Here is a 25,002-nt window from a genome sequence, read left to right as displayed (position 1 = left end):
CAATTATCAAGAATTTGAAATAGAATTTGGACAAAATTTTCATGAATTTTCAAACAATTAAGGAAATAAAGCAAGAAAATGCAATAATATTTTTCATCAAGATTTTCAGTAAACAAAATGCATAAAAACACCACAAAAATTAACAAGAACATGTACAAAAATTTATAGAATTTTCCAAGTAATTTTGATCATGAACAGAGGTGTAAAAAGCAAAACAGTGTTAGGAAATAGCAAAGATGCATGAGGGAAACGAAATCTGCAGCAACACAAGCCCAGGCCCAAAGTCTTGATGGATCTTGGACTATCCAAACGCCTCAGAAGCGTTGGATTGATCCAACTCCATCAAAACCCTAGATCCAAGGGCTAGGAGCGTGCAGCGCATGGTAAGCTGAGAGGGACACACAACAATAGCAAATCAGGACCACACATGCAAATCAAAACCAGATCCAACGGACAGGACGAAGGCTCAGGGATGAACCAGACTGGTTCAGGTGAACCGGTCTGGTTCAATCCCTCTATATATTCCAAGAGGCCGGTCCAAGCCTCATTCGTCCCATTCTTTTCTCTCTCTAACTCTCAGACTCTCTCTTCTCTCTCTAAGACTCTGACCTGGCCGGAAACTGGGGAGGACGGCGGAGGACGGCGGAGGAAGATGAAGATTCCGATGAATCTTCATCTTCTCCGACGATCTGATGCTACTTTTTCAAACTTTTTATACAGAAACATTCGTCTTCCTCCCCTGTTTACGGATCTACGGTTATTTTCATGAAATTGTGATGAAAACGGAATAGATCGGACTTTGAACTTACGGCACTTAGGGTTTTCAAACTTTTTCAGATCTTCTTGAAACTAAACCCTAACTTGTCTTATTTTCTACGCTGGTGACGAAATTAAGCTTTGATTCGAAAAATAAACGGTGAACCTTCGTGATTTCACATTTTAGGGTTTCGTTTCAAACTTTTCGAATCTTTTTGGAGTTCTCACTTTGATTCACCGTTTACTTTCACTTTTAATCCTTCGATGATGATTTGAAGCAAGAACGAGAAGGATTTGGACGTTTACCTGATTTTGTTTGGAGATTCGAACAATTAGATCCTGCGAAGCTTCTGGTAAGTCTCGAACTGAAAATAAATCAGTTATTCTTTTTCTTTCTGCTTCACTGGTTCAGAATTCGCTTCGATCTTCTCTTCTTCTCACTCTTTATGCCTCGCTTCTGTGATCGTTCAGGTTTGTCACCTAGGTGATGAACTTGAGCTTCGAATTGCAGAAGCAAGAGTTCGATGATGAAGATTCTTCAATGAATCTCTGAGAACTGCTTCAAATTCATCGCCATTGATAGAAATTAGGGTTTGTGTTCTTCGGTGTTCTTGAGTTTTTGGAGGTTTTGATCGTAACAGAATAGAGAGAGAAAATGATGATTTGTTTCTGAGACTTTTTGATGAGTTGGCGTTGAATGATTGATTCTGCACTGTACTGGGTGATGTGGCCTATTTATAGGCTGCCAAGTGTGATATTGGACCAATGAATTGTTGACATGTGGACTTTTGGCTTAGCTGGCTTCGGCTTTACTGTGTTTTGGACTCAGGGATCATCCTGCAATTTTGAGAATTAAAGGGACCAACTTGCAAAATAAAAAAAACTTAAGAAAAAAAAGATGACCTGGACAAAAATGGACTTTCTTGCAATATTTGGAACTTTGGGGATTAAAGTGTAATTGACCAAAAAAGGACTTAGACGAAATTTGACCTAAGAAAGTTTAACATAAAATAACATAAAGGACCAAAGTGTAATTTTAGGAACTTTAGGACTTAGAAAAAAAACTAAAAATAAAATTGGAATAAAAAAATGGTAATTTGACTAAACGTAAAGTGGAACGTCTAAAATTTGACAAAACGGACTAAAACGAACCAATGGCCTAAATGAGGTACTTTAAAGTACCTCTCTGCCGAAATTTCGTGTGAAATGAACGAAATGCCCCTGGGGCTGAAAACGACTAAAAATGACTCAGATGCAGTTGAAAAATGGATTTTTGACAGAGATTGAATCAAAGACTCATACAAGCAAAAATAAAAAGGCTCAGAGACAATTTTTAGGATTTAAACAGGGTTTTAACGCATGAAAAGACTAAAATGCCCCTAGGGGCAAGACTGACTCAAAATGACTTCAAATGCAATTTTTGGAAAGGGTTTTGACATAGAATGAAACAAAGACTTATTCAAACTACTTGAAAAGACTCAAACAAAATTTTAAAAGACTGAAAGAACTTTTGACATAGGAAATGACTAAAATGCCCTTTTTCATGAATTTTGCAAATAACATTGAAATAAAATGCAGAGAAAGATGCAATTGATCAGAGACATATCAAATGACTTATAATGCAAGAAAAGAAGAATTGAACAAGTATTTTTAGGTCCAAAATTAGGGTATAACAATATACACAACACATCCAAAATCCACTTTGATAAGAAATATTAGGTTGTTAACCTAAAACCAATGATAGATTAAGGGGAGGACTTATATATAGTAATGTGTTGGCTTGATGCAAATCAGTATATCTACATACAAGTTTATTGATTTCCAAAATAGAGTTTATAAGATATGGTCTTATAACGAAAATAGAGTATATAAAGTATGGTCTCATAAGTATCAATTATACAACGAACTTTATGAGCATATATGCTACCAATTGTTCAATATCAATTGACAAATGATACTTATCAAATGCTTTCTGAAAAGTTCAGAAAATAAACTCTTGGTCAAATTTGTTGACATAATAATCTCACAAACTTCTGGTTGTGGATATACATGTGATTATTTAGTTTATGCGACGATTCAAATCATAAAATATCCAAGTGATTCACATGATCAGTGTATTAATTTAAATATCATCTTATATAAGTTAGAGACTCATTCTTTTAAATTGCCAACTTTCTCTGGGAGCTAGTAACACACGATAGTTACTAGATTGAAGAATCTTCTGACTCTTCAATATATATCCATTTTTTCCAACTAGTTTCAACATTGTAATAAATCCGGGATAACCCAACCGGTCTTGCCACTGATTTATATACTTCTGGTTTACAATAATATGTGCTTTCATTGCAGTAATAATATAATATGTAAACTTTAAGTTTAAAATAATATGTGATTCCATTGCACTAATATAAGTGTAGTATAAATCAGAGATAATTTTTTTTTTCACTGCACTTATTTTCTTCAGAGTATATCTCGTAATATGGAGATATTTAACATTTTTTTCTTTTCAATATGATATCAAATTAGAATGATATCCTTGAAACGTAATAAATTACTATAAAATTAGTTTCATATAATGCTCTTCTGAATATCATATAATGTATTCTCAATGTGTAATTCTATTACTCCATATAACAATATATTTTCTCTTCTAGAGCCTTCAATATTTTTTATCTATTTTTTACCATCAAATGTAATAATAAAATTAGTTTCTTTGTATCACTCATCTAAACATTTTTATAATCTTCTGCATAAGAAATCTTTCATTTACAAACAATACCAAAAAAAATACACATAAAATTATTGTGCTCCTTAGTGAATCCAAGTTCTAGGAGCAATACTTGCATGAAACCTCAAAATAGTGTATTCATACTTTTTAGAAGGAATCAATAATACAAATCTAATTTATAGTTATTCTGTCAACTAACTAGAATTCCATTTCAAAACACTATAGTTCGTAAATCTTAATTGTTTCCAAAGTAGCAATAATATCAAATTCATAAGCGTAATACCTACTATCTTTTTTTTTTTGACTATAAAGACAATTTCATTATAATGAAAGTCTGGCAATAAATCAAATGCCAAGACTGCAGAAATACCTACTATCTAATATCAAATAGGCGGAGCACAAATTATACGAGAAAAATAGTATGGATGATACAATCTAAAAATAAAGTTCAATTTATCATGTGAGACTTCATTTCAATCAATGATTGTACTCATACGTTCAATCACAAGTGTGATTTATCATTCAAAATTTTCTTGGTATTGTTTTCTCAATGTTGCTACTTCAGGAGAACATTCAAGAGGCATAAGTAATTTTTTTTTTAATTCTTTTGATAGAACTTATACTAAGATCAAATAGATCTTATATATTTGAATTATGGTTAAGAACTCCCCAAACCTCTATGAATAATAAGCAAGTAAAATCACAATTTTGCAATCAGTCAAGGATGATTTAATATTAAATTTTAGTTCTTGAGGAGCTATATTCCAAATCTTCATAAACAATGATCAAGAAACTTCTTTATTTGATCAAGGATCCTTAAAATAACAAATTAATTACTCGAGAACTAAATTACATTCGCAACGTGTAACTCTTCAAAAATTTTTTTTTTAAATAATACAAAGATAAAATAGATCTAATTTTCACCCATAAATCTATCAACATCAAGGAAGATCATGATTTTTTCCATCTTTCGAGGATGCTTGATGTTAAATATTTAATTCTTCAAGAACTATATATATATATCTCAAACCTTCATAAACAATGATAAAAAATTTATTGTTTGCAATCCTTCAGGGACAATTCATTTGATCTTCATATATATTTAGTTCTTCAGGAATTATATTACACATGATCTTCATAATGATCAAGAACAATTCTTTTGCGCAATCCTTTAGGGACACTCAATGTTAACTTATTCAAAAATTTATCAAGAATATCACACATGCTAATGTGTTAATTGAATAAAATTCAATAGAAAAAATTATTAAAAATATAAATTCAGTAGATGTTAACAAAGATCTAGTTCTTCAACAACTCACCACAAACCTCTATCGAGAATAACAAAGGAAATCACAATATTTTTATTTTGCAATCTTTTATGAATGTTTGATGTTAAATTATTCGTTCTTTTAGAACTATATTTCAAATCAATGAAAAAATATACATTCGTTCTTTGAGCAATCCTCCAGGGATGCTTTAATATTAAAAGGGAAATTAGTTCTTTGAGAACTATATCATAAAATATCTTCATTGTGAACTATCCTTCAGGGAAGATTCGTTGTTGAATTCTTCTGAAATTTTACAAAAATAAAGAGAAAAAAATATATGATAATTATAAGTTAAGAACTTTTTCAACAAAATTTATGTGCAAAATAAAATAAAATGATTATTGGCATGACTATCCCTTGCCTGATTATCGTAGCCTATACACTGAGAAATTGAAAATTTATAGATAATTCACTCAAACAAATTCGAAACAAAATGAGAAATTAAGAATATAGAGATGTAATGAACTATTAGTAAACCTGAATCATTGGTTAGTTGTTACGTAACCAAAAAAAAAAAAAAAACCTGAATCATTGGTTAGAACTATCTCAGATTGTTATAGCTTCGTGCTGATAACATGTTATGAAATTAATCTAAAGTATTGCATGATATTGTACAACATATAAAAGTATATAGAAAAGGATAAAGGGAGAACAAGAGAGTATATTGTATTACTTCTCAAGTGTGTTCTTTACATTACATCTTAAGTCCTATTTATAGGATACAAATAGTAATTGAATGATCAAATGTAATTAAACATCAATAACAATCCATTCACTAGTGGGAGTTATAAGAATGTGGAAGATAAAGGATATGGACATCCACTAATATTCTAAACAAAAAACAAAAAGAAATTTGTTGTTCACACTTGGCTGAAAGCTAAACACACCTGGAAACAACCCTAATACTCTTCGGCAGTTAACTGCCGCCGATTAGCAATTCCTCAGCAATTAGTTGCCGCCAGTAATTTAATTCCTCGACGGTTAATTGACGATACGCTCTTAGATATCTGATTGCAGCAACCTACTTCCTCTACTCACTATTTCATCAACTTATCTTTCCCTCTTCAATCTATACACCCAAATCAAATAATTTTTTCCACAATCTTTGTTTAAAATCATTGAAGCATCAATCCTAGGAGGTTTCAACACACTTTTGACGTCAAAAAACAAGTATTGGTTATTTTAATCGGTTTATTTTTGTGTATTTTCTGTTAGTTTTTGCAAAATGACTAACATGCACGTAACGACACTTAAGTGCCAAAGTTTGGGGCATCAGCAGTTAACTGCTGATGGAATTCGGTAGTTAACTACCAATGCGATGGCTCAAAAATGGCATGCTACTGCCTATTTTTTATTTTATTTTTATTTTTTTAATTCATTATGCAATTGATTTTTTTGCAATAGTTAGTTATTTATTTATAGTTATGGTTGAGAACGCGGATGATGATCCTGGTTAGACAAAACCAATTTTTGTCAAAAATTTCGAAGTTGTCAAACTGCCTAAGGATGAAGCCAAACCAAATATTGATGGAGCTTTCGTCCATGTTGAAGCTTCATTATATGTTGACTCTGGTGCCGTCCCACCTGATGCCAACGAAGTTGAAACGACTCATTTTTTTTCTTCGAATAAGTTAAATGGAAGGATAGGATGAGTTGCTTAATTGGGTATGTCGTCAAGCAATTAGTGTGATCACAAAGTGCTAACGTGCCTGCATACACTTTTAATTCCACCGCAGAGACTCTTCGCCGCCGTACCGGAAGCCGTTACCGATTCATCAGAGCATTCTCTGCCACCGTTGCAACTCAACCATTCTCACCAGACAGATCAAAATGGTCCAAGAGTGATCCATTTAGATACATATAATTGTTATTTAATCAATCATTGTACATCACTAATATTTTGATGTAGGAGGGTTTCCTTAGTAATTTTATAGTGTTGTTTCAATTTGTTATTTTCGCCCAACTTTATTAATTTTTAGTTTTGTTTCAGTTTGTTATTTTCTGCCCATTAGGGTTTTGTTCTTTTCCTATAAGCGTAACAGTTTTAGCCTAAGAAGGATAACTTTTATTCATTCAATAATATTTTAGAAAGTTTTCTCCATTTCTGGTGGATTCAAGAACCCTATTTTTACTAGTTTGTCGCTTGAGAACTTGTCTCTTTTCAATCTAGGTTTAGCGATTGTTAGCCTACGCTTCTAACGGCGTCATATTTGATAGGCACCAACATGGATGACATAAAAAGTAAGTACCCAAAATTATATGCACATAGAATTCAGCAGAGACTTTTGTTATATTAAAATAACAATTACTATCTTCGTCCTTATATATAAGACCAATTTGTCGAAATCACAAGAATTAAGAAAGCTGATAATTGTATTAATGTTGTTTGTAATCAATATTGTTTTTACAATTTTATCCTTTAAGAGAGAGTTAGTTTATGTTTTCATCATACTATTTATTGTTGATTGAAGAAAAAGATGTATAATAAATAGGGGTAGGTATGTAAAGAAATAACTAATATAGTTGAAAATAGCAAAAGAGTCTTATAAAAAGGAATAAAAAAATTCTCATAAGAGTCTTGTAATTAGAGATGGAGGAAGTATTTTATAGAAAGACTACAATAAAAAATTTGTTATAAATTACTATGATTACTTTTTATTATAAACAAATGCATTATTTGTATTCATTGTATTATCAATTACTTTTGATTATTTCAATATTTTTTTAGGAGAATACATGAACAAAAATAAAATTAGAAAATAATGAAAATATTAATTTATAGATTTAAATAAGAAAAGATAGCAAATACTTGGTCAAAGTTTTTTTTTTTTTTTAATTAAACTTGTCAAATTTCTTTTCAGATTTAATGTGTATAACATTTTTTAGTCAAAAAGTATTTATTGTTGTCAAAAATTAGTCAAAAGGTATTCAATTAAGTCCAAGAATAATTTATAGTTGGGGCTATAAATAAAAGCCTATTGATAGAAAATGGCAAACATTTTGAACACTGCAATTCAATGGCAAGGTTCCTCTACTCTCTCAATTATTTCATTCAACATAAAAAATTATGTTAATTTTTTCTATTTGTATGCAAGGTGTCACTTTAGAATCATGAAATTTCATTCTTTTTTTTTTCAGGAAAAAACTTTATCATATCATTTTTAAAATATGATCCATCTCCAATCCCAGATCAAGATTCTGTGTTCAATTCACTAACAGGTATGGTGGTTATATCTGCAAGTACATTTTTTCTCTATATTTTCATTATTCATCTTCATCAATCGACAATTTTTTCCGCAATTTGTATATTATTCCTCAAAATATTTGTAAATTTGTCATCTTTTATGCTTTCTACAATTATTCAAATTTTCTTCCTAATCTACATCTCTAATACTACTACTTCCTTATTTTTGTTCTCCAAAGTCATCTTTTTTCATCTCTATTTTTATTTTGGTCTCTGTTTATTCTCTACTCTTTTTCCTTTTAATGGGCATGATCAACTACTCCAATTTAAAGTGTTTCAATTTTTATATGAAGCTACAGTACTTGACTATTGCTACCTTTCAGAGTAATAATTAAGGAGACAATATCAAGAATCATTCATAACAAAGTAGAATCAATAGATTATAGAAGAAAACTAATTTATGAGCAAATATTGAAAATCACCTCATACTAGAAATCTTTATTAATACAATCTGCCACAAAATTCAAAAGCACAAAAATTGATAATCTTATTTACATTTCCTTTCGAATAAATATCTTCATCTGTCTTGTAATTGTAATTGTAAATTGGTTTTGGCATTTATGGATGTCCTCAGCTGCAAATAGAATGATGTGAGAAATCCTACCATCATCATGATCAAAAACAACATTTTAACCAAACGGATTAGGAGAACAACTATGATTGATAAATCTTGCCACAATACCATGGTTTTCCAACCATAGTTGTCCTCCTATTTTGTTTTTTCAAATTGTCGTTTTTGATCAGGATGATGGTAGAATTTCACACATCATGCTATATGCCGTTGATGACATACCATAAATGCATGAACTATCTTGCAATTACCACTACAAGATTGATGAGGTTATTGATTCGAATGGAAATGTAAATATAATAATTTCAATTGTAATTCTTCAAAATGTTGTGGCAGATTGTATTAATATGATTTCTTGCAAGAGACAATTCTCTTTTCTCGTTTTTTTTCCCTTCTCATTCAATCTTTGTGAGTGCCTCTTGATATTGTTCCCTTAATTATTACTCAACTAGGTGGCGATATTCAAGTCTTACAGTTTTATCTTTCAAATTATCTATAGGAAGGAAAAATACTCGTGGAAACAATTAGCCTTCCATATATGATATCATTCTAATTGAGAAGTACTATTTTACATAGATTTTAGTTTCGTTTCAATTACAATGATAAGAACAATAGATTGGTTATATACATGTAATTACTTTAGACATACATTTTTGTTAGATGAATTTTAACATGTCTTATTTAAATTGAGGCTGTTATATGATTTTTAGGCTTTTGAGCTATATACTGGAATTTTAAAAGTTAGCTTTTGAACTATGATTCTAACTTTAAAGATCTATGTTAGAACATACAATTGCTACATAATAATTTCTGTTCAAATGCAGGTGGGAGTGTCAAACTCAACCTCTAAATGACTTCTTGGATTCTGATTCTGAGCCTCATTATGATAAGTGTAGTTACTTCTTCTTGCACCAACATAGGTACCAAGTTCAACTCCTCTTGTGTTACCCTGCAAATTTGTAGCTATAGCTGACTCATTCATGTGAGTTAAATTCTCTTTTTTTCTACTTTATGAAACTTGTTAGGTCTCTTCCTTTAATTTGAGAATGCTTGAGTAACTGGAATATGTGTAATTTTGGTAACTACCTTAATTATGTTCCTTAGACCACTCTTTGTGGCAGAAGGTGGATTTGGAACATGAGTAATTGGAATATGTGTCGGTTGAGAAACTTTAACTGGACACACATTGATATTCCTTGAAGATGTGGTTTTGGGAAATCATTACTCCAAGTAACGCCTTGATGAGTTGGTGAGAACATCGGTGATGTTCGTGGTGCAGGAACATATTCCAACTACTCATGTTCCAAATCCACCTTTTGCCACAAAGAGTGGTCATAGGAACATATTTAAGGCAGCTACCAAAATTACACATATACTAGTTACTCAAGCATTCTCAAATTAAAGGATGAGACCTAACAAGTTTCTTAAATTATAAAAACAAGAGAATTTAACTCACATGAACGAGTCAGCTATAGCTACAAATTTGCAAGGTAACACAAGAGAAGTTAAACTTGCATGGTATGTCTGTTGGTGCAAGAAGAGGTAACTACTTTTATCATAATGAGGTTGATTCTATGCCTACTGCACTACTTTTATCTCTGTTAGATTTTTATATGATCTTTCATTTAAGATTTAGTATAGTATCGAAGTTGTGACATATTTGTTGGTTTTGCAGTATTAAACTATAATTAGTTGTTTGTGTTAAAAAATCTTTCCATAAAACATCTTAATAGATTTTGAAATTTAAATATTAGAGTTTTATGATTCAATGTTATTGAATTTAGTAATTATTTTATTTCAACAAGTAACACTAAATAGTAAAATAGTTATTGTTTTATTGTTGTATTTTTAAATGGTAGTACCTTTCTTTATTGAAAGTTACATTTATTGGTGTTTTTGCCTTTACTACCCTGAATCTAGTAAAAATAATAAATTTAAAGATACGTCTTTTTTCGTGGCTTTGCCTTTACTCAACTTTGTTGTTCCCAAATTTTAAAATGTAGTATTCAGTGTTTAACCCACAGTAATGAAAGTTGAGTGAGATTTGGTCAGTGTTGTTAAATAGAGGCTATAGCATGGCAGAGTTTGATGGAATCTATATTGCGCCAAGATATGCTATCTAGTACAAAATGTTGTAAAATAACATTATCGCGTAGCAAATTTTGATAATGGTAGTACGAAAATGTTTTTTTAACCGTATTTTAGGGAGAAGATGCACTTGGTATCATGCAAACGGAGTAGCAATGAGCCATCCAAATAGAGTGCTTGTTTTTGAAAATTGGTGTCGTACTTTGTGGGGAGCATCCCTCTGGGTGTTACCAAGAGATGTTTCCGATCATTTCCCTTTTGTTCTCAAATTTGGAGGTTGGGATTGGGGGCCAAAGCCTTTTAGGTTCACTAATCAATGGCTCAAAAATTGTTCCCTTATACAAGTTGTGGATGAGGTGTGGAGAGGGCAAAATGTGCATGGGTATGGGTTTTGTGTTGAAGGAAAAATTAAAGGAGGTGAAGATGAGAGTGAAGGAATAAAGGAAGTAGGAGGGTTAGAGGAGAGATTGGTGGTTTTGGTATTTGAGATATGTGATTTTAGATGTTAGAGGCGAGAATGGGCAGCTTAATGCGGAATAAGTTGTGATTCGAAAAAATAAATTTGGGGAGTTAAGAAAACTCCTTAAATTTAAAGAGCTGGCAACCTATCAATGGTCTTGATTCAAATGGCTTCGGGAGGGTGATACTAATTCAAGCAAGAACTTGACGAAATGGTATAACGGCTTTAAAGGCGGAGGGGAATCAGTTTCAAAACCCAGTTCAAATTAGAGCAATGGTAGTTGACCATTTTAGAACACATGTGCCGTCCTCTTTTTGGGAGCGGCCAAAGTTGGTTGGATTATTTTTCCACAGTTGTCGGAGGAGGAAAACACGGATTTAACACTCCCATTTTCTATAAACGCGATTGAGCTTGTGGTCATAGAAAGTAATGGTGATACAAGTCCTGCAAACCAATTCGCGGAGGTTAAAACCGCCTGCAAAATAGCTTAAAAACCCCTGCAATCTGGGTGCGTTTTTTGTAGTGAATGTTTCCTCTTATACTTTGTTACATTGATCCCCAAGGTGTTAGCTCCTTTTACTGTCTCGGATTTTAGACCAATTTCCTTGTTGGGATGTTTGTACAAGTTGTTAGCAAAAGTGTTGACGGCTAGACTTTCAAAGGTGATGACTTCAATAGTTGCTTCAACACAGTCATCATTTCTTAAAGGTAGGACTTTGGTAGATGGCGTGGTGGTGGTAAATGAGGTCTTGGATTTGGTTAGGAAGTTCGGGAGAAAATGTATGGTGTTGAAAGTGGATTTTGGTAGAGCTTATGAATCAGTGGATTGGGGTTTCTTAGAATATATGCTTAGGACGGTTGGTTTTAATGAAAAATGGAATGTGTGTATGAAAGCTTGTGTGTTTTATGAAGAGATGTTAGTCTTAGTGAATGGTAGTCTAACGGAGGAAATCTCAATTCAAAAGGGATTGAAACAAGGGGATCCGCTGGCCCCTTTTTTTATTCTTTTGGTTGCGGGGGCTTTGGAGGGTTGATGAAGAGTGAAGTGGAGAGAGACCGTTTCACAGGTTTCAATGTGGGTACTCAAAGAATTAATATTTCTCACCTTGAATAAGCGAACGACACTTTGTCTATTGGGGAACCATCGATGGAGAATCTTTGGATGTTGACAATTTTAAGACGTTTTGTGATGGTATTGGGTTTAAAAGTCAACTTTTGGAAAAGGTCGTTGTTGGGGATAAATATTGAAAGAAAGTTTATGTAAATGACATGTAACTTTTTGAGTTGTAATGATGGCACAATTCCTTTTTATGTATTTGGGATTACCGGTTGGGGCAAATCCTAAAAAATATCAACTTCGGAACCGATGTTGGAGAATCTGTCGAGGTGTTTGAGTTCGTGGAAAAATAGATATATTAGCCTTGGGATTACCATTTTTTACCTTTCTTTCATGAGAATGCTAGTGAAATTTTTGAGGAGGGTGGTGAGAATTCAAAGGAAATTTCTTCGGGGTGGAGAAAAGGGTGTGGAAAGATAAGTTGGGTGAACACTACTAGAAAAATCCAAATTAGAGACGGGCGAAATCAGTCTCTAAAATGCAAAAAATCCGTCTCTAAACAAGTTGGAGACGGAATTGGAGACGGAATTGGATCCGTGGTTAATTTCCTCGTCTCTAAGCTAATTGGAGACGGATTTACAGATTCCGTCTCTAGCAGACACGGAAAAATTCCGTCTCTACCACGGAAAAATTCCGTCTCTACCAGACACGGAAAAATTCCGTCTCTGAATCATATATTCCGTGACTACAAATAAACCAAATTCTGTCTCTACATAAAATAAATTCCGTCTCTACAGAGACAGAATTTATATTCCGTCTCTAACTTCAATGTTTTTTTTAAAAAAAATTTAACCAAAAGTGCTCTTAAAAATACATATAGTTTGCAAATTTTGATCAGCATAATAATGTCTCATTCAAGAGAAGAGTACTCTTAAAAATACATAAATATAGTTTGCAAATAACTGAACAAATCAAAGTAAAACTATCCATTACCTAAAAATAATAATATGATAATGAATCTAAAATTTTCCAAATCTCTAAATTGTTGTTACTATCCCCTCCTTCATTTACATTATCATTCTCTCATGCTCTTGACATGTTCTTGAGCTAATTGACAAAGCTTCGGAATAATGTCTAAGCTAAATAGGTAACTTCCATCAGCCTGCAAAATTTAAAATATGTGGGTCTCAAGCATAGTTTTTGTTGTTTTCAATAATTATGTCAAGGAAACAAAGCAATGTCAATCAAGCTAGTCAACAAATTTTCTTTAATAGTCCTTTATGTATAGAACAATAAACAATTAGAGTTACAAAATGACTCAACTGAGAGAAAACTTACATTTGTAGCATGGATTTGGAGGCGGAAAATCACCTTACGTTCTGTTTTCTCAATCTTCCCCCAAGTAACCCAGACATTGTTCTAGTAAGTTAATCACATTTAAGATGCATTATTGCCAAAACTTGAAGTCATATTCAAAAACAATATATGTAGTGACATGAATGCAAAGGAAGTAAAAAATTCACAATCACTCATATCCTTTTGTTTAGACATAAACTAATGTTATTCTACTAACATGATTTCATGCTCAAATAACCAAACCTTAAACAAGTAGTTGATATTATCCTTGCAAACCAACTAAAGTCAGTCAGCCTTCAAAACACAATATCCTACATAACAAAGACAGCCTTCAAATCATGTTCTAAATCAAACACTAAACAATAAACTTATTGAAAAAATAAATAACATGGATTAAAATTTAGAACTAATATCTCACCTTTTTAGAGACAATTGTACTAGATATGGAATGCTATTAAATCAATCAAAGATAGAAAACTTCAATTTGGTAAAGATGCTGCATAAAACAAAGAAAAGGTGTTAATTGTTATTATCTAAGGTTTCTAAAAAGTTTAAATTTAGTATATTGAATAACTGCCCATGAGGGGTTCAATCGTAAGTCTCAACTTCACAAAATACATAAATCTTCAAGTTGGGATTATAATCGAAAACACGCTAACAAACTACAAAGCTATCAAGAAAACATACAAAACAAAATTTCTTATGAATGAGCAGCAAAAGAACAAACTAATCACTTGCCTTGGTCTTGTCTAAACACTTGTAAGCGAAATTTTAAACACTTACCCTGCTGCTGCAACCAAACACAGACAGAGAGCGAGTTGGTTGGTAATTTAAAGTAACTAGGTCAGTTTCAAATCACTTGTAAGTTGTAATGCATATAAAATAACTAGTGAAGTTTCAACTAACTTCAAATAATCCCCATCTTGACTTACTCACATAATCCATGTATTTCCCATGTAAACTAAATGTTCCATCAGCAACTCTAAGGATCATTACTTGCTAAGATACCTGTTGTGTAGCAGAGACAACCTTTCTCTCATCCGCTATTTCTTGTATATTCATCATTCCGTCATTAACTACATATATTTTGTGTAGCAAAAACTCAGCACCTCAAAAACTCACAAAAACAAAGAGTCACAAGTGTATATATGTTCTTCTATAAACCAACATACTAATCAGCAAACAGACCTTGACACAGTCTCAATCAGCCAATGAAGTTACTAATCAGCACCCATAAAAAATAAAACCAATTCATTGAGTTATAAAAAACAGAGTTATATAAGGTCAGAGTGCCGTCGACAATAATTTTGTTATGGGTCTCACTCTTTCTTGAACTCCGCCTCAGCAGGAGCTTCATAGATTGTACATTCATATAAAAGATGTGTTCTTTACATGAGCATTAAAATGGCCATAACATAATAATATTTATTGATATTCATGTCATCAAGAGAGAGAAGAGCATTAAAATGGCCATAACCATAGATTTGGTCTTCTCGATTGTATTATCACTCCAACCTACATGGAATCAAATTTCCCATGTAACAAATCAACCACAATGACGAGAGAAGAGGGTTTGTGTAATTTAATAATAAACAATGACCTTAAACGCAAGTCCTGCAATAATAAGCACAGTGAGCCGAAAGCCACAAAAACTGCCCTCTCCGAATGATACACCAGAAAAACAAACAGAGCACTGCCAGGCACCAGAACATAATCGCCCCACCAGAAAAGGAAAAAAAAAACAGCAGCAAACCTAATATGTAGCCAAACAAACAGGCGACGCACACACACACACTGTCATAGCAGGTCCAATAGCTTTGAATAGAGACATAGTTGTCATAGCAATGCCATTAGAAAAGTGCAACTCCTAATAATTTCACAAGTAATTATACAAGTATCTATTCTATAGTGGCAATACAAATATCAACAACTCTAAATTCCGGGATACGTAAGTTACGATAAACACACACAACATGGCTCTAAATTCTGTTGGTAATATGAATTTTCGTAGTGGTGTAATTATAAAGAAAATTATAGTTTCAGAACTTAACTTTTTTGAAGAAAGAAATATATACCTAGTTGCATACACCAGTTGTTTGTCTCTAACAGGGAATCATTTACGTGCTTTCTTGTTTAACTTTCCGCTATGTGTTCGTTGTACTAAGCTTGTCATGTAACTACATGAATGATGGTGAATATCCTGCTCAATACCCCTGCTGAACATGAACATAATGTATGACATTTGGACTAAGCATACAAGTATCAAGATTGCAAAAATGCACCTCATTGAGAGTCATCCATCAAATTCAAAGCTTTAGTAGTTTACAACTTTATCGTGTCAACATTTTATTAAGTTATTGAGTAATTAGAGTTGATAAATCCCAATAGACTATAGTCTATAATCATGGTAGTCTAAAGCTTATCTAGAAGAAGAGAAATCCAATTAGAAACTTTCCAATAAAGGCTCATACAAAAACGCAAATAAAAATAAGGATAAACTTATCTGGAAACCAAAATATATACACAATAAATAGTCTAAAATTTGTTGAGTACATGTTAAAAATAATTATAAACTATTTTACTTAATGAAATGTACTATCACACATTGAATATCATGACAAAGCAACTAATTGAAACTAACCTCACTATAGTTGCTGGAATATCAACCACCAACCTAAAGTTCATTGAGAAAAGAGTGTTAGGATTAGTTAACAATTTAAAAAAAAAAAAAGTAAATAAGAAACTTGGTGTGACATCATTAATATCACCAACCTGATCTTCCCTGGAAAACTTTCCACTACGACTTGAATTATATATTTTCCACAACCCAAATAAGAATTTTAGCAATATAATTAATCCAATTCTCTTTTGCCAAAATTGACAACTTCAATTTGAGATTTGGCTAGTAACACAATTTTCCCCCAAATCAAAAGAAAAGAAAAACCCTAAAATCCCCGTGAACCACAAGAATAAAATTCATCAATAGAATTTCCACAACAAACAAGAATAAAATAGAGGACAGTAAAACAACAAATACACACTCAAAAATTGATGGTCGTGAAAGTGGAACTCACATGAAGAAAAATCATTAGGTGCAGAGGAGACCCTTGAAGCTTCGTACCCTATGCAAAACAAGGATGAATGAAGGTGAAGGAGAACGAGGGTAGAACAGAAACATGCTTTTGACTAAGCATAAACCACAAATGGTCGCCAACATAGGGAGATCAGTCGAAGACAGAGAAAACGAGGGTGATGGAGGGCGTGAATGAGGATTTCCGGAGAACGAGGGTTTTTGTGAGTGAACAAGAAATACAATTGAGAGGATTTTCAGTGAGTGAGGAAAAAATGAAAGTGAATGGGAGCAAATTTTGATTGAGAGGGAAGCTGAAAATTGTTTAGGGTTCTGACAAAATATGAACGGATGGGGGGAAGTTTTGGGGTTGGATCTAGTGAATTTTTTTTTTTTTTTTGGAGCCAATACAAAGATAAATGAGGTAAAATTTTGTTTTAGTAATTTTTTATTGATTCCGTCTCTGAACTCCGTGTCTACATATAGTTTGTTTTTAAATTTTTTTATTTTAGAATTGTTAGAGACGGATTTAGACACCGAAAACACTTGTGCCGGATATTTCTGTCTCTAATTCCGTCTCTAATGTTGGAATTTTAAATTCCGTCTCAGCTTATTATTTTCCGTCTCTGATTCCGTCTCAGCTAGAGACAAATTCAATTCCGTCTCTAAATTCCGTCGTTATATGAAACTTTTCTAGTAGTGGAAGTGGAGGAAAGTGTGTCATCCAAAAATTAAAGGAGGTTTGGGTGTGAAAGTGGCATTGGGCATGCGATAGAGTGAAAGTGGCACCTTGTTTACAATATGAATGGTGTTGGGATCCAGGGGGTTGCTCAAAAGATAATCTTGTAGGCTTTCACATATCTGCTGAAGCGTTGGGGGTGAACTGGTTTTATGCAACTGTTGTGCACATGTTGTGGCCGTTTGGTCTTAGATGTTGGTAATTTCTTTGTTTTGGTTTTTGTTTGATGGGAGGGTTGTGAACTGTGTTCTGTTGGGCTTATTATTAGGAGTTTGTGGATTTTTAGGTGTATTTTGATTTATGTGATGTCTTTCGGTTTGTTATGTGAGCTATTGTATTTTGCCACTTCTTTGGCCCCTGATTGATTTTGTTGTAATGTTGCACGTTCATCTCATAGTCTGTGAGATGTGTTGTATTATAATAAAATTGGATGATTAAAAACAATAAAAATATCCAAGGATCCAATATTATAATAACAAAATTTTGTTTAACAAAAAAACTATAACATTAATTTGTTTTATAGAAAAGGATTAAGTCAGAGTAATTGAGGAATGATATAATTAACAAATTATACCCATAAATTTTACTAAAATAAAATAAAATTATACTCATAAATTATTAAAACCAGAGTTAAATAGAAAACAAAATCCAAACTCAGTCAAAGCCATAAATTAGTTTTATTGGAAAAAACGTAACACAGTCAAAGCCACGCGCGCGTATAACGTTTTTCCAGGAACGCGTGCAACACACGAACCAAAAACGTGGAAAGCAAATGAACAACCATCACATCTCCAATGTTCCGCCTAAAGCATTGAATGCCAACTACTCCCACTAACTCACAGTCAGGCGCCACCCATTCGAGGGCGGAATCAAAGTTACTGACGAAACATATCAAAGGTCGTCCGGTTTAGACCATCAACAGATGCCAACTCTTTGCGGGCTAGCTTAAGTTCCCTAAAAAAACTCATCAAGGGCCGCCGAACTAAGCCGTCGATGAGTGCCTTTGATTGAACGCCTCTTGTTGTTGCTAAAGCCGTTGAGCCATAAAGGCATCAATGGCTTGGGGGGGAACTATTCTGGACCCGTCACAAGACCACTCACACGTTTACACGTGGCCTAACTTGCACCGCCTTAGGCTCCACACTCAAAGGAGCATGCCAGATTGCCTGCACCGTGCCACACAGGAGCACGCCTCCACGAAGGGATCACGGTACACAAGTCCCATAACTTCCCTAATCATACGCCGCATCTCACGGAGACGGTTATGCTTAAGGCGCGCCTATATAAGGGTGAAATTGCTTCACCCTCAAGGTACACATCACTTTTCACAACACTTCTTACACACTCTTTTTCAGTTCCATTACTGACTTGAGCGTTGGAGTGCAAATGTGCTTGCAGACACCTTTCATTCCACCGCAAAGACTCTTCGCTGCCGTAACGGAAGTCGTTAATGATTCATCGGAGCATTCTCTACCACCGTTACGAATCAACCGTTCTCACCGGACAGATCAAAATGGTCTAAGAGCGATCCATTTAGATACATATAAATGTAATTTAATGAATCAATGTACGACACTAATATTTTGATGTAGGAGGGCTTCCTTAGTTATTATATTTTATTTTTATTTTCGCCTAATTTTAGTAATTTTTAGTTTTGTTTCAGTTTGTTATTTTCGGTCCTCGTGAGCTTAGCTCAGTTGGTATGGACAATGCATAAAATATGCAAGGTCCAGGGTTCAAACCCTAACCACCACCAAAAAAAGTTTGCTATTTTCGGCCCATTAGGGTTTTGTTATTTTTCTATAAGCTTAACAGTTTTAGCCTAAGAAGCATAACTTTTATTCATTCAATAATATTTCAGAGAGTTTTTCTCAATTCCTGGTGGATTCAAGAACCCTATTTTTACAAGTTTGTCGTTTGCGAACTTATCTCTTTTCAATCTAGGTTTAGCACTTGCTAGCCTACGCTTCTAACTGCGTCATATTTGATAGGCACCAACATGGATGAGATAAAAAGTCAGTACCTAAAATTATATGCACATAGAATTCACCAGAGACCTTTTTCATATTAAAAAAACAATTACTACCTTCGTCCCTATATATAAGACCAAGTTGTCAAAATCACAAGAATTAAGAAAGCTGATAATTGTATTGATGTAGTTTGTAATCAATATTGTTTTTACAATTTTATCCTTTAAGAGAGCGAGTTAGTTTATGTTTTCATCATGCTATTTATTGTTGATTGAAGAAAAAGATGTATAATAAATAGGGATAGGTATGTAAAGAAATAATTAATATAGTTGGAAATAGAAAAAGGGTCTTATAAAAAGGAACAAAAAAATTCTCATAAGAGTCTTATAATTAGAGATGGATGAAGTATTTTATAGAAAGACTACAATAAAAAAAATGTTATAAATTACTATGATTACTTTTTATTATAAACAAATTCATTATTTGTATTCATTGTATTATCAATTACGTTTGATTATTTCAATATTTTTTTAGGAGAATACATGAAGAAAAATAAAATTAGAAAATAATGAAAACATTAATTTATAGATTTAAATAAGAAAGAAAGCAAATACTTGGTCAAAGTTTTATTTTATTTTTAATAAAACTGGTCAAATTTCTTTTCAGATTTAATGTGTATAAAACATTTTTTAGTCAAAAAGTATTTATTGTTGTCAAAAAATAGTCAAAAGGTATTCAATTAAGTCAAAAGAATAATTTGTAGTTGGGGCTATAAATAAAAACCTATTGATAGGGGAAAATGGCAAACATTTTGAACACTGCAATTCAATGGCAAGGTTCCTATACTCTCTCAATTATTTCATTCAACATATAAATATTATGTTAATTTTTTTTATTTGTATGTAAGGTGTCACTTTAGAATCATGAAATTTCATTCTTTTTTTTTCAGGAAAAGACTTTATCATATCATTTTTAAAATATGATCCATCTCCAATCTCAGATCAAAATTTTCTATTCAATTCACTAACAGGTATGCATATATTTGAAAGGACATTTTTTCTCTCTGTTTTCATTATTCAGTGAACAATTTTTTACACAATTTATATATTATTCCTCAAAATATTTGTAAATTTGTGATCTTTTATGCTTTCTACAATTATTCATATTATCTTCCTTGTTTTTGTTCTCCAAAGTCATCTTTTTTCATCTCTACTTTTATTTTGGTCTCTGTTCAATCTCTACTCTCTTTCCTTTTAATGGGCATGATAAACTACTCCAATATTGTTAGAACACTCATTTCAAGTGTTTCACTATTTATATGATAGAGGTATTTTGCCCTCCTATAGTGCAACCGAAAGATGAAGCTACAATAGTTTACTATTGCCACCTTTTAGAGTAATATTTAAGGAGACAATATCAAGACTCATTCATAACAAAGTAGAATCAATAGCTTAAAGAAGAAAACTAATTTATGAACAAAGATTGAATGAGAAGGCAAAAAAGAAACTAGAAATGAAAATCACCTCATACTAGAAATCATTATTAATACAATCTGCCACAAAATTCAAAAGCACAAAAATTGATAATCTTATTTACATTTCCTTTCGAATAAATATCTTCATCTATCTTGTAATTGTAATTGTAAATCGGTTTTGGCATTTATGGATGTCCTCAGCTGCAAATAGAATGATGTGAGAAATCCTACCATCATCGTGATCAAAAACAACATTTTAACCAAACGGATTAGGAGAACAACTATGATTGATAAATCTTGCCACAATACCATGGTTTACCAACCATAGTTGTCCTTATAATTTGTTTTTTCAAATTGTCGTTTTTGATCAGGATGATGGTAGAATTTCACACATCATGCTATATGCCGTTGATGACATACCATAAATGCATGAACTATCTTGCAATTACCACTACAAGATTGATGAGGTTATCGATTCGAATGGAAATGTAAATATAATAATTTCAATTGTAATTCTTCAAAATGTTATCTTGCAATTACCATTGCAAGATTGTATTAATATGATTTCTTGCAAAAGACAATTCTCTTTTCTCGTTTTTTTCCCTTCTCATTCAGTCTTTGTGAGTGCCTCTTGATATTGTTCCCTTAATTATTACTCAACTAGGTGGCGATATTCAAGTCTTACAGTTTGGTCTTTCAATTTATCAATATGAAGGAAAAAAATTAGCCTTCCATGTATGACATCATTCTACTTGAGAAGTACTATTTTACCTAGTTTTTAGTTTCGTTTCAATTGCAATGATAAGAACAATAGATTGGTTATACATCAGTGTAATTACTTTAGACATACATTTTTGTTAGATGAAGTTTAACATGTCTTATTTAAATTGAGGCTGTTATATGATTTTTAGGCTTAATTTGAGCTATATACTCGAATTTTAAAAGTTAGCTTTTGAACTATGATTCTAACTTTAAAGATCTATGTTAGGACTTACAACTGCTACATAATAATTTCTGTTCAAATGCAGGTGGGAGTGTCAAATTCAACCTCTAAATGACTTCTTGGATTCAGATTCTGAGCCTCATTATGATAAGTGTATTTACTTCTTCTTGCACCAACATAGGTACCAAGTTCAACTCCTCATGTGTTACCCTGCAAATTTGTAGCTCTAGCTGACTCATTCATGTGAGTTAAATTCTCTTTTTTTCTACTTTAGGAAACTTGTTAGGTCTCTCCCTTTAATTTGAGAATGCTTGAGTAACTGGAATATGTGTAATTTTGGTAACTACCTTAATTATGTTCCTTAGACCACTCTTTGTGGCAGAAGGTGGATTTGGAACATGAGTAATTGGAATATGTGTCCGTTGAGGAACTTTAACTGGACACACATTGATATTCCTTGAAGATGTGGTTTTGGGAAATCATTACTCCAAGTAACGCCTTGATGAGTTGGTGAGAACATCGGTGATGTTCGTGGTGCACGAACATCACGGATGTTCTCACCAACTCATCAAGGGCCTACTTGGAGTTAGGGGTGTTCAAAACCGAACCAACCCAATAGAAAAACCGCAAACCAAACCAATCCAAACCGAAACCGCAAAAAACCGCACTTGGTTCGGATGAATTCGGATGACTTTTGCACTGAACCGTGCGGTTCGGTTTGGTTTGCGGTTTGCATCTCAGCAACCGAACCAAACCAAACCAAACCGCAAGAATAATGAATATTACTTAAATATGTACTAGCCCAATTACATAGCTCAAGAATAATCTCTTTTGATTCGATTTTTCCATCGTTGCACCATCAGGTTCGATTATAATTCCTTTCCATCTCTTTCGATTCATTTCCAGTGATGAATTTGTTTTCTTTACTTCCCAATAATTTGTTTCATGCTTATTTTTCTTCTTAATTTTACCTATTTTGATATAAGTTTTACCTAATATTTTATCATATAAACATCAAAACAAAATGTCCTATGTTTATTTTGTAACAAGTTGGCAATATTAGAGTTAATGCAATATTTTTTTATCTCGCGATAAACAGCACAAACCGAACCAATCCAAACCGCATTGGTTTGGTTTGGTTTGGATGACTTTTTAAAAATCAACCGAACCAAACCAAACCGCATGCTTTTTTATTTCGCGGTTTGGATGACTTTTTTGCTCAAAACCGAACCAAACTGCACCGCGAACACCCCTACTTGAAGTAATGATTTCCCTAAACCATTTGCAAGGAATACCAATGTGTGTCCTGTTAATGTTTCTCAACCGAAACATATTCCAATTACTCATGTTCCAAATCCACCTTCTGCCACAAAGAGTGGTCATAGGAACATAATTAAGGCAGCTACCAAAATTACACATATACTAGTTACTCAAGTATTCTCAAATTAAAGGATGAGACCTAACAAGTTTCTTAAATTATAAAAACAAGAAGATTTAACTCACATGAACGAGTCAGCTATAGCTACAAATTTGCAAGGTAACACAAGAGAAGTTAAACTTGCATGGTATGTCTGTTGGTGCAAGAAGAGGTAACTACTTTTATCATAATGAGGTTGATTCTATGCCTACTGCACTACTTTCATCTCTGTTGGATTTTTATATGATCTTTCATTTAAGATTTAGTATAGTATCGAAGTTGTGACATATTTGTAGGTTCTACTTAGTTAGCGTATTAAACTATAATTAGTTGTTTGTGTTAAAAAATCTTTCCATAAAACATCTTAATAGATTTTGAAATTTAAATATTAGAGTTTTATGATTCAATGTTATTGAATTTAGTAATTAATTTATTTCAACAAGTAACACTAGATAGTAAAATAGTTATTTTTTTTTTGACAAATTGTAAAATAGTTATTGTTTTATTGTTGTATTTTTAAATGGTAGTACCTTTCTTTATTGAAAGTTACATTTATTGGTGTTTTTGCCTTTACTACCCTGAATCTAGTAAAAATAATAAATTTAAAGATACGTCTTTTTTCGTGGCTTTGCCTTTACTCATTTTTGTTGTTCCCAAATTTTAAAATTTATTATTCAGTGTTTAACCCACACTAATGAAAGTTGAGTGAGATTTGGTCGGTGTTTGTGGAATCTATATTGCGCTGAGATATGCTATCTAGTGCAAAATGTTGTCAAATAACATTATAGCGTAGAACTTTGATAATAGTAGTACATAAATGTCTCTTTTTAACCGTTGTTTAGTAAGAAGATACACTTGGTATCATGCAAACGGATTAGCAATGAGTCGTCCAAATAGAATGCTTGTTTCCAAAACTTGGTGTCGTACTTTAGGGGAGCAAGCATCCCTTTGGGTATTGCCAAGAGATGTGTTCGATCATTGCCCTTTGGTTCTCAAATTTGGAGGTTAAGATTAGGGGCTAAAGCCATTTAGGTTCACTAATCAATGGCTAAAAAATTGTTCCCTTATGCAAGTTGTAGATGACGTCTGGAGAGGGCACAATGTGCATGGGTATGGGTTTTCTGTTGAAGGAAAAATTAAAGTAGGTGAAGGTGAGTGTGAAGGAATAAAGGAAGGAGGAGTATGGAGGGTTATAGGAGAGATTGGTTGTTTTGGTATTTGAGATATGTGAGTTGGAAGTTATATGCGAGAATCCAAGAGATTGATTTTTTATAGCAAGAATCCAAGAGAATCAAAGAGAATTCACTGAGGTGAGTAGTGAATTGCTTATTTGTATAGCAAGCTTAAATCCAAGAGATTCATTTTTTGCATTTGACAAGGAGAAGTTGGTTAATTTGGCTCGATTTTATCCATCAGAATTTTCTTCTTTGGAGCTTATGGGAATAGACAATCAACTTGAAAGTTATATCATGGATGTTCGGTTCATGGGAACAGTTTTATAATTTAGATGGGATTAGCGATCTTTCAAGAATGATGGTGGAAACTAGAAAACATATTGCTTATCCAATGGTGTTCTTACTTTTGAAGTTATCATTACTCTGTGGCTACCGCAATTATTGAAAGGAGTTTCTCTGCTATGACTTTTGTGAAGAATCAAATGCGCCACCGCATCGGAGATGAGTTTTTGAATGATTGTTTGGTAACATACATTGAGAGTGATATATTTGATAGTGTTGAAAATGAAAAAAATCTTACAACACTTTCAAAATATGATGTCACGAAGAGGACAATTGTAATTCTT

At 32.7% G+C, this 25,002-nt stretch overlaps 1 long non-coding RNA gene across 5 annotated transcripts; it reads right to left on the bottom strand.

Annotated features, from left to right (window-relative positions):
- Positions 1–13,112: 13,112 nt before the first annotated feature.
- On the bottom strand, positions 13,113–17,354 carry LOC146907526 (uncharacterized). Of its 5 annotated transcripts, none has more exons than XR_015019206.1 (7): positions 16,663–17,354; positions 16,230–16,262; positions 15,664–15,804; positions 14,007–14,664; positions 13,832–13,899; positions 13,571–13,651; positions 13,113–13,394 (listed from the first exon to the last, which is right to left on the bottom strand). It is a non-coding gene; the product is annotated as an uncharacterized LOC146907526 (long non-coding RNA). The 5 variants fall into 5 exon arrangements; XR_015019204.1 differs by having other exon boundaries at positions 15,664–15,801; XR_015019207.1 differs by having other exon boundaries at positions 13,571–13,899; positions 14,007–14,084; positions 14,327–14,664; positions 15,664–15,801.
- Positions 17,355–25,002: the final 7,648 nt, after the last annotated feature.

The sequence above is a fragment of the Medicago sativa genome, chromosome 7 (genome assembly GCF_051527215.1).
Source record: "Medicago sativa cultivar Bolivia chromosome 7, Bolivia_mono, whole genome shotgun sequence".
NCBI lineage: Eukaryota > Viridiplantae > Streptophyta > Magnoliopsida > Fabales > Fabaceae > Medicago > Medicago sativa.
The sequence above is the reverse complement of the archived record's forward strand: the minus strand, read 5'-3'. Positions and strand labels throughout refer to the sequence as shown.